Source organism: Equus quagga, unplaced genomic scaffold (genome assembly GCF_021613505.1).
Source record: "Equus quagga isolate Etosha38 unplaced genomic scaffold, UCLA_HA_Equagga_1.0 203_RagTag, whole genome shotgun sequence".
NCBI lineage: Eukaryota > Metazoa > Chordata > Mammalia > Perissodactyla > Equidae > Equus > Equus quagga.
In genome coordinates, this window is record NW_025798627.1 from 1,280,624 (window position 1) to 1,290,212 (window position 9,589).

The 9,589-nt window shown below is 35.9% G+C and overlaps 1 non-coding gene across 1 annotated transcript; it reads right to left on the minus strand.

Annotated features, from left to right (window-relative positions):
* Positions 1-9,081: 9,081 nt before the first annotated feature.
* Positions 9,082-9,188, minus strand: LOC124233519 (U6 spliceosomal RNA). The gene has a single exon (XR_006887088.1). It is a non-coding gene; the product is annotated as a U6 spliceosomal RNA (small nuclear RNA).
* Between the last annotated feature and the right edge of the window lie 401 nt (positions 9,189-9,589).

The window sequence follows — 9,589 nt, forward strand, 5'->3', positions numbered from 1 at the left end:
CTATGTTAGTAAGAGTGGTGAGAGTGGGCATCCTTGTCTTGTTCCTGTTCTCAGAGGGATGGTGTTCAGTTTTTCCCCATTGAGTATGATGTTGGCTGTGGGTTTGTCATTTATGGCCTTTATTATGTTGAGGTAATTTCCTTCTATCCCCATTTTGTCAAGAGTGTTTTTTTTTTCCCCCGCTTTATCTTCCCCAAATCCCCTGGTACATAGTTGTATATCTTAGTTGCATGTCCTTCTAGTTGTGGCATGTGGGATGCCACCTTAACGTGGCCTGACGAGCGGTACCATGTCCGCACCCAGAATCTGAACCAGCGAAACCCTGGGCTGCTGCAACAGAACTTGCAAACTTAACCACTCAGCCACGGGGCTGGCCCCAGGAGTTTTTGTCATAAATGGTTGTTGTATCTTGTCAAATGCTTTCTCTATATCTATTGAGATGATCATGTGGTTTTTGGTCCTCATTTTGTTAATGTGGTATATCACATTGATTGATTTGTGGATGTTGAACCATCCCTATGTCCCTGGTATGAATCCCACTTGATCATGATGTATGATCTTTATGATGTACTTCTGAATTAGGGTTGCCAATATTTTGTTAAGGAGTTTTACATCGATGTTCATCAGCGATGTTGGCCTGTAGTTTTCCTTTTTAGTGTTGTCCTTGTCAGGCTTTGGTATCAGAGTGATGTTGGCCTGTAGGATGTGTTAGGAAGCATTTCATCTTCCCTAATTTTTTGGAATAGCTTGAGAAGGATAAGTATTAAATCCTCTCTGAAAGTTTGATAGAATTCTCCAGGGAGGCTGTCTGGCCCTGGGCTTTTAGTTTTTGGGATGTGTTTGATTACTGTTTCAATCTCTTTACTTGTGATTTGTCTATTCAGATTATCTGTTTCTTCTTGATTCAGCTTTGGGAGGTTGTAAGAGTCTAAGAATTTATCCATTTCCTCTAGATTGTCCATTTTGTTGGCATATAGCTTTTTGTAGTATTCTCTTATAATCCTTTGTTTCTCTGTGGTATCCATTGTTATTTCTCCTCTTACATTTCTAATTTTATTTGTCTGAGTGTCCTCTCTTTTTTTATTTGTAAGTCTGGCTAGTGGTTTGTCAATTTTGTTTATCTTCTCAAGGAACCAGCTCTTTGTCTCACTGATCCTTTCTACTCCCTTTTTTGTTTCAATAGCATTTATTTATGCTCTGATTTTTATTATTTCTCTCATTCTGATGACTTTGGGCTTTGTTTGATCTTCTTTTTCTAATTCAGTTAGGTGTAGTTTGAGCTTATTTATTTGGGATTTTTCTTGTTTGTTAAGGTGAGCCTGAGTTGCTATGAATTTCCCTCTTAATATGGCTTTTGCTGCATCCCGTATGAGTTGGTATGGTATGTTTTCATTTTCAATTGTCTCCAGATATTTTTTGATATCTCCTTTAATTTCTTCAATGATCCATTGGTTGTTCAATAGCATGTTGTTTAGTCTCTACATCTTTGCCTCTTTCTCAGCTTTTTATTGTAATTAATTTCTAGCTTCGTAGCATTATGATCAGAAAATATGCTTGTTATTATTTCAATCTTCTTCAGTGTCTTGAGGTTTGCCTTGTTTCCCAACATATGGTTTATCCTCAAGAATGTTCTTTGCGCACTTTGGAAGAATGTGTATTCTGCTGTTTTTGGATGGAGTGTTCTTTATATGTCTATCAAGTCAAACTGGTCTAGCTTTTCATTTAATTCTAGTTTCCTTGTTGATTTTCTGCCTGGATGACCTATACATTGATGTGAGTGGAGTGTTGAGGTCCCCTACTATTATTATGTTGTTATTAATATCTCCTTTTAGCTTTGTTAATAGTTGTTTTATATACTTTGGTGCTGAGTTGGGTGCATAGATGTTTATAAGTGTTACATCTTCTTGGTGGAGTGTCCCTTTCATCATTATATACTGCTCCTCTTTGTCTCTTTTTACCTGTCTTATCTTGAAGTCTACTTTTTCTGATATAAGTATTGCAACACCTTCTTTCTTTTGTTTGCCATTAGCTTGGAGTATCACCTTCCATCCCTTAACTCTGAGCCTGTGTGTGTCATTGGAGCTGAGATGTGTTTCCTGGAGGCAGCATATTGTTGGTGTTGGGTCTTGTTCTTTAATCCATCTCGCCACTCTGTATCTTTTTATTGCACAATTCAACCCATTTACATTTAGGGTTATTATCGATATATGAGGGCTTAATGCTGCCATTTTATCACTCATTTTCTGGTTCTCCTGCTTTTTCTTTGTTTCTTCTCCTGTGTATTTGGTCTACCAATTGGGTTATGTAGCTTTTTATGTTATGTTTCTTTGTTTTCTTCTTATTTAGTATTTGTGTCTCTGTTCTGCTTTTTCATTTAGTGGTTACCGTGAGGTTTGTATTCAAAATCTCATAGATAAGATAGTCCATTTTCTAATGGCTTCTTATTTCCTTAAACTAAACTTATTCAGTCCCTTTCCTCTTCCCCTCCTGTGTCATTTTTCTCATGTCTTATTCCACCTGGTGTTGTGAGTTTCTGGTTAAAATGACAAGTTTATCTTTGTTTTTGGTATTTTCCTTCCCTTTATCTTTAATGCTATACTTGAGTATTTGCTAACCTGTTCTGATGTATAGCTCTGACTTTCTGATTTTGTCTACCTGTTTATCTCTTTACTCTGTGCTTTGTAACCCCTTTCTCCATTTTTTGTTTTTCAGGTATGAGGACCTTCTTTAGGATTTCTTATAGGGGTGGTCTCATGGCTACGAACTCCCTTAGCTTATGTTTATCTGGGAAAGTTTTTATTTATCCATCATATCTGAAGGATATTTTTGCTGGATGGAGTATTCTTGGCTGAAAGTTTTTGTCTTTCAGAATTTTGAATATATCATTCCATTCTCTCCTAGCCTGTAAGGTTTCTGCAGAGAAATCCACTGAAAGCCTGATAGGGGTTCCTTTATAGGTTATTTTCTTCTGCCTTGCTGCCCTTAGTATTTTCTCTTTGTGAATGACGTTTGCCAGTTTCACTACTATATGCCTTGCAGTAGGTCTTTATATATTGACATGTTTAGGAGATCTGATAGTCTATTCCACATGTATTTCCATCTCCTTCACAAGGTTTGGGAAGTTCTCTTCTATTATTTCTTTGAACAAGCTTTCTGCTCCATTCTCCTTCTCTTCTCCCTTTAATACCTATAATTCTTATGTTGCATTTCTGAATTGAGTCGGATATTTCTTGGAGACTTTCTTAATTTCTTTTTAGTCTTAGTTCTCTCTCCTCCTCTATCTGGAGCATATCAGCATGTCTATCCTCAATTGTGCTGATTCACTCCTCTATGATGTCCAGTCGAGCATTCAGGGAATCCATATTTTGTTTTATCTCATCTATTGTGTCTTTCATCTCCAATACTTCTTATTGATTCTTCTTTATAATTTCAATCTCTTTTGTGAAGTATCTCCTAAACTCATTGAATTGTTTCCCTACATTCTCTTTTAACTTGTTAAATTTTTTGATGATAGCTATTTTGAATTCTCTGTCACTTAGACTACATATTTCTGTGTCCCCAGGAGTGATTTCTGGATACTTGTCATTTTCCTTCTGGTCTGGAGATTTAATATAATTTTTGATGCTGCTAGAGAGCGTGGCTCTGTTTTTGCACATTGTGGTATTATGTGGTCTTATTTACCACCTATCACTACTGGGTGGGGTCAAGAGCCATGTATTCTGAGCCCTCTGCCTTCTGCAGGGATCCCAAGCACTGGAGCTGGCACTGGGCGGGTGTCAGGGAGGGGCACTTTCTTCTGCATGCTCTCATGGGCTTACTCACTCTGCTCTTGCTATGTGCTCTCCTTGAATGTTGGCTTGATGAGGTCACCCCCCCATGATAGCTTTCACCTTAGTAGGGGGCTTCCCTCTAGGCTGCGAGGGCCCTTGAGGATCTTTGACATTCCCACAAACAAACATCCCCTCCCCGCTTCTTCCCTCTCAGAGGCCGAATGCAGTCCCAGATTACAGTCTTTAGGGGAGGGAGCAAAGTTTCCTCTTACCCTGTTCTACCTCCTCCAAGGGGGACTCCAGCCTCTCCACCCTCTTGTGGCTGCATGGGTCTTTCAGATGTCCTTTGTGTTGTGTGGATGTCCTTTGTTGGAGTATGAATGTTGTCTTTGTTGTATGGTGAAGGGGAGAGATTACCAGGAGAGCTCACTCTGCCATGATGCTGACATCATTCCTCTCCATCACCTTTTTTATTCCTTTTTGCAATTGTCATGTACCAGACTGAGAAGAAAAAAAATTGAAAGGAAGGAAAGAAAGAAGAAAAATTAAGAAAGATCCAGCAATTAGTGTGGGTGTTTGGGACATAGGCTTGATTTGCCTAGGAAACCATTCCACTCTGCTGCAATGCTACCATTAACATCATATTTATCGCATTAGAGGAGGAAACAACAACTCTAGGTTAAAAGTGTACTTCGCATTTATTTCCTTCTACGATGAACAGACTAAAATCTCCTTTTTAAATGGAAAAAATTGCTTTCAATCTTTAGGGAATATTTATGAATTTTCTGAGAGAAGTTATTAGCTATTTAAAAAAAAGTCCATGAATATTTTAAAAAATTCTTATATTGTGATGTGAATTTGGTTTAAAAAATTCTGTTCCTTTCAGAAACAGTAGTAATATGTATATATTTCACATAAGTTTACTAAAAGATTCTGTGAAAAACACATTGGTATATTTTCAGAAAATTGTTTTCCAAAAATAGCTTATATGATTTAAATAGGGAGAATGGAATAGTGATAATAGTGTACCTTATTAGAAAAAAAATGACAAGATAAAATATAAGGACGAAGTGGATAGATATTGCTTGTCTAGTATAAGGAAAAGTGGTGAACCAGTTAAGATGGTATTCAGCTGCAAGGAAAAGCAAATGACTAATTTTTCTCACAAACTAGGATATCTGGAGTTTGATAGTTCACAACTGTTACTATGTCTCAATGCTCTTTTCAAGGATACATATTATTTCCATCTCTATGTTCTGCCGTGCTTAGGGTGTTGCATGTTATTCTCATAGTTATTGGCTAATACTCCCCAAATGGCTGATAGACCTCAAGGCATTGTACCTACATTTCATGCAGGAATGAAGGGAAAAGACAATAATGTAAAGAAAAGAAAAGTGTTAAATGTATCAGCATGGACTGGTCCTTTTTATTAGGAAAGTAAAAACCATTCTAGAAGCCTTACCCAGGAGACTTTCCTACATTTCATTGGTTAGAAGTGTGCCATATTCTACCTTTAGCTGCAACAGAAGATTCTGTGGTTGAGAAAGCAAGAGAAGAGATGGCTGGGATGATATTTAGTGAATCTACTACCACAGCTCAATTTTCACCACTGGTCCTAAGCAAAAATGAGGTGCTAAGGAAGAAAGGTTCTTGAAACTTAATCCAAACCTTCTAAATAGCACTCATGTAAATAAATACTCAAAATGACTTTTCATCCAACAATAAATATTTATTGTCCTTTTTTCTATAAGACATTATGGATTCTCAGGTTTAAATAATTCAAATATTACCAAATTAAATTAGAAAATTTGCTTCAATGGATAATAATAATAATCACAAGTATTATTATTAGGGAACTAAAAGGTGCCAAATATTTTAAATTGTTAAAACAACAATTTAAGTGAGCATTTGTATATCTAGTTCTGATGTGAAGAAACAGATGAATAACTTGCCCAACACCTGCACCTTGAAGCAGTAGACTTTGAATTTCAATCTACTCTGTCTGACTCAGAGCTTTCACTTGACCCCCATATCAACTTTATTGAATAATGAACACTACAAATTAATGGCATATTTAATGCAATTTAATTGTATGAAGGTTACTCTATTTTATGTTTCAGATTATCACCTGTATTAAACTCAGTTCTGAAGTGGACCCTTTAAAACCCCCACCTCCCAATTAAGCACTATCTTTTTACAACTCCATCCTCTTGTATACAGTGATTGCATTCTCTTTTATTATCAAAATCATCTATCAGCAAAGATCAATAAGAAAATGTGGAGTTTGTGTTTAATTAGATTCAAAGACTCCAGCTAGAGGAATAACGCTTCTGTGAAAGAATTTCAGAGCTTACCTACCACTTAGGGAGAGGGGTTTTATTTGTTTATTTTATTTTCACCAGCAGGTTTTTCTCTACTGCAATTCCCTCTTTGCAAGAGGGTGGAAGTACATCAGTATGACAAAGACTTTACCCAAATTGGGAGATCGGTGTTCTTTCAGTTGCTTACTCCACAAACCTTACAGTTATCTTTGACTTTCTTTTTCACACCCATTTGACCTGCCAGTAGATCTTATTAGCTCTACCTTCAAAATATATGTAAAACTTGACCATTTCTCTCGACTTTCCACTCCTTCCACCCTGCTTAAAGTTACTCTTATCTCTCATTCTCATCCAGATTATTGCAGTAGCCTTCTAAATGGTTTTCCTATTTCACTCTTGACCCTCCTATTCTATTCTCAAAAGGCCAGCAAGAATGATCTAGTTAAAGTCGAAGTCAGATCGTGTCACCCTTCTGCTTTCAACTTTTCAGTGGGCTCATCCCACATGTGGTAAAAGCCAGTTTGTACAATAGCCTGAAAGGCTCTGTGTCATCCAGCTCCCAGTGCTTCTTTGATCTTGCCGTCTCCCCCACTCCACTGTTCTCTTTGCTCTAGCTGTAAGGGCTGCCTTTTAGCTCCTGAAACTTGCCAGGTGCTGTCCCATCTCAGAGCTTTTGTCTGGGATGCTCTTTCCAGATATTGGCATATCTATCTCTCTCATTTCTTTTAGGTCCTTACTCAAAACCCATCTTTCTAGTAAGGCTTTTCCTGGCTACTTTGTTAAAAATTTCAACCCCCTTCCCTTAATAGCATATCCCTTTTCCCTGCCTTACTTTTTCCCCTTAGTATGTTATCAAACATTCTATCTCATATTGAAAAATTGAGAATTTTATCTGTTTGTTTCCCTCATATTCCAAGCTCTTAGAACATTCTGGTACATAATAGATGCCCAATAAATACTTATTGATAGAATACATGAATGAATGAATGAATATGCAAGGAAGTGAAAAAGGTCAGTCTTTTCTGAAATGTCTAACAGGTATCTCAAGATTCTTGAAGTTTTTGTTAGCTTGTTAGTTATAATCTCTCTGACTATTAAATCACTTGCATAATCTGTTTTTTTTACTTGTTGAATCTCGCTACTCTCAGCATCAATATTAATTGGCTAGGGTAGTATATAGTAGATTATTTTAGGCTCTTGATCCTGGGATTTAGATTTTGACCTTCAAGTTTTTCCATTAGTGAAACTGGAAGGATGTTAAGACTTTTGGAGACTCTGCTGTGGATTACATTTCTGCATTTTTCTTTCATGATTTATTTCAGCTTGTTAAAATATTTTGTGTTAATTATTTTGTACTTTCATTTTTATTATGCAAAATTATTCAGAATAAAACATGCATATTCTAAAAAAAAAGGTAACATGCGGACAGTGTTGCAAAACTCCAGGTGGGAGCTGTGACTGTCATGTAAAAATGACATATGTAAAAGTTATAAAATATACAACTGAAGTGTTTGAAGGAGAAAGGTGTCATTTGGGGGAGATTTATTCTCAAAGTCGTAAGGAAAAAAATGGGAAGTGATCCCACCTGTTCCTTCTAGAAGTTCTCATTGCATTGCCATGTTTAATGGCAATTTATGTGCTGTATTACCAACAATTTAAATCAAAAAAAAAAAAGATGAGTTCTTGCCTTCTGCAAAATAGACCAGTTAGGAAAATGATGCACAGTTGCAGAATTAAATATGTTCATTGAGTTGTTAGAGCCGCTTAAGTTCACAAACAGCCATACGGGAACACGCATAAAAGAAGCCATACTTTGATTTATTTGCGTGACATAGGTTAAAAAATGTTAAGAAATATATACATTTACTATTTTTCAAGATAGAATTACTATATAGTGAAATGCACACATTTTAAATTGTACTAGTTGATGACTTGACACATGCCTATAGTCAGCCATGTAACCTACAGCCCCATGAAGAGAACAGACTTTGCCATTGTCCCAGCGAGTCCCCTCATGTTCTTTTCCAATTAATCATCTCCTTCACCCAGAGGCAACCACTCTTACGATTTTTAAAACTGTTAAGTTTTTCCTAATATTAACTTCGTATAAATGGAATCATGTACTCTTGTGTTCAGCTTCTTTGCTCTGCATAATGTCTGGTAGACTTGTTCATGTTGTTGTGCATATCAATATTTTTTATTGCTGAGTAGTATTCCACTGTACAAATGTACTAAAATTTGTCCATTTTTCTCTTGATGGAATTTGAATTTCTAGTTTTTGCCACTTATGAATAAAGTTTCTATGAGCATTTTTGTGCAAATGCTTTTGTGGATATATATATTTTTATTTTTTATTTTTTGGCAAATATCTAGGTGTGGAATTGCTAAGTCAAAGAATAAAGGTATATTTAACTTTATGAGGAACTGCCAAACCTTTCTTCAAAGTGGGGGTACTATTTTATACTTCAAGTTATCCACTTATTCTTATTTTTATAACAGTATAGACTTATATGATTCATAACAGAAAATGACCATTCGAGGAACTTAGATTAGGTGCCAAAATCTCTGGATGTACACAAGGTATTTTTAAGTGTTGTCTGAATATGTACTATGTTTATTTTCTCCTGAGGAAAAAAAGTGGGATATTTCTGATTTTCTGGGGGCCAGTTTTAGAACAAACTGTTTAAAAACATCTGCGTGTTAAAAGAGTACCTGAAACCCACTTAATAAGAAGGTAAGAAATTTCTAGGCTATGGCTATTGTGGGGATGATTAATCTTACTGATAAGTTCACAGTTCCAATTTTTCACTCTAGTGTTTTTTGCAGATAGCGCTATATAACAATCTTTATTACATGTGCTTCTAGATACTTCTGTAAATGCATTACAGAATGGATATCACATTTATTCCCTGAAATAAAAACTCTTCCCAAGTACAATGCTAGTAACATTCTTAAAACCATTTTTATTATGTGTGTTTTTAAAAACTTCTTAAAATATGGAATGCTTCTTGGATTTGTGTATCATCCTTGCACAGGGGCCACGCTAATCTTCTCTGTATTGTTCAAATTTTGTTATATATGTTTTTGAAGTGAGCACCCCTCTGAACTTTTTAAATTAATAAAACAATATATATTATGACAAACCATCTTTAATTTTTCTCCTTTATGTTAGATGGTTTTTAATATTTCTAACTTTTTTCACTCAATTTATCAAAATTTTGTTTTGTAAGAGTTATTTAACATCCAAAGAGCATAGAAATTTCTAAAGCCCCTTTCCTTCTTGGAAAAAGGGACTTGTGTTTTGAAAGGAGTTTAAAAGGAGTTCCATTTTGGAAGAACTTAAAATCAGTTCTGAATTCACTATCCAGAAAAGCTGGCAAAATCGATCCTCCTCATCCGTGCTTGTGCACCACTGTGGTCACATAGAGACTGAAACTAACAGTAGCTTCCTAAAATGCATGTGCTTTCACCAGCCTATTCTCATCTAAAATGTTGTTT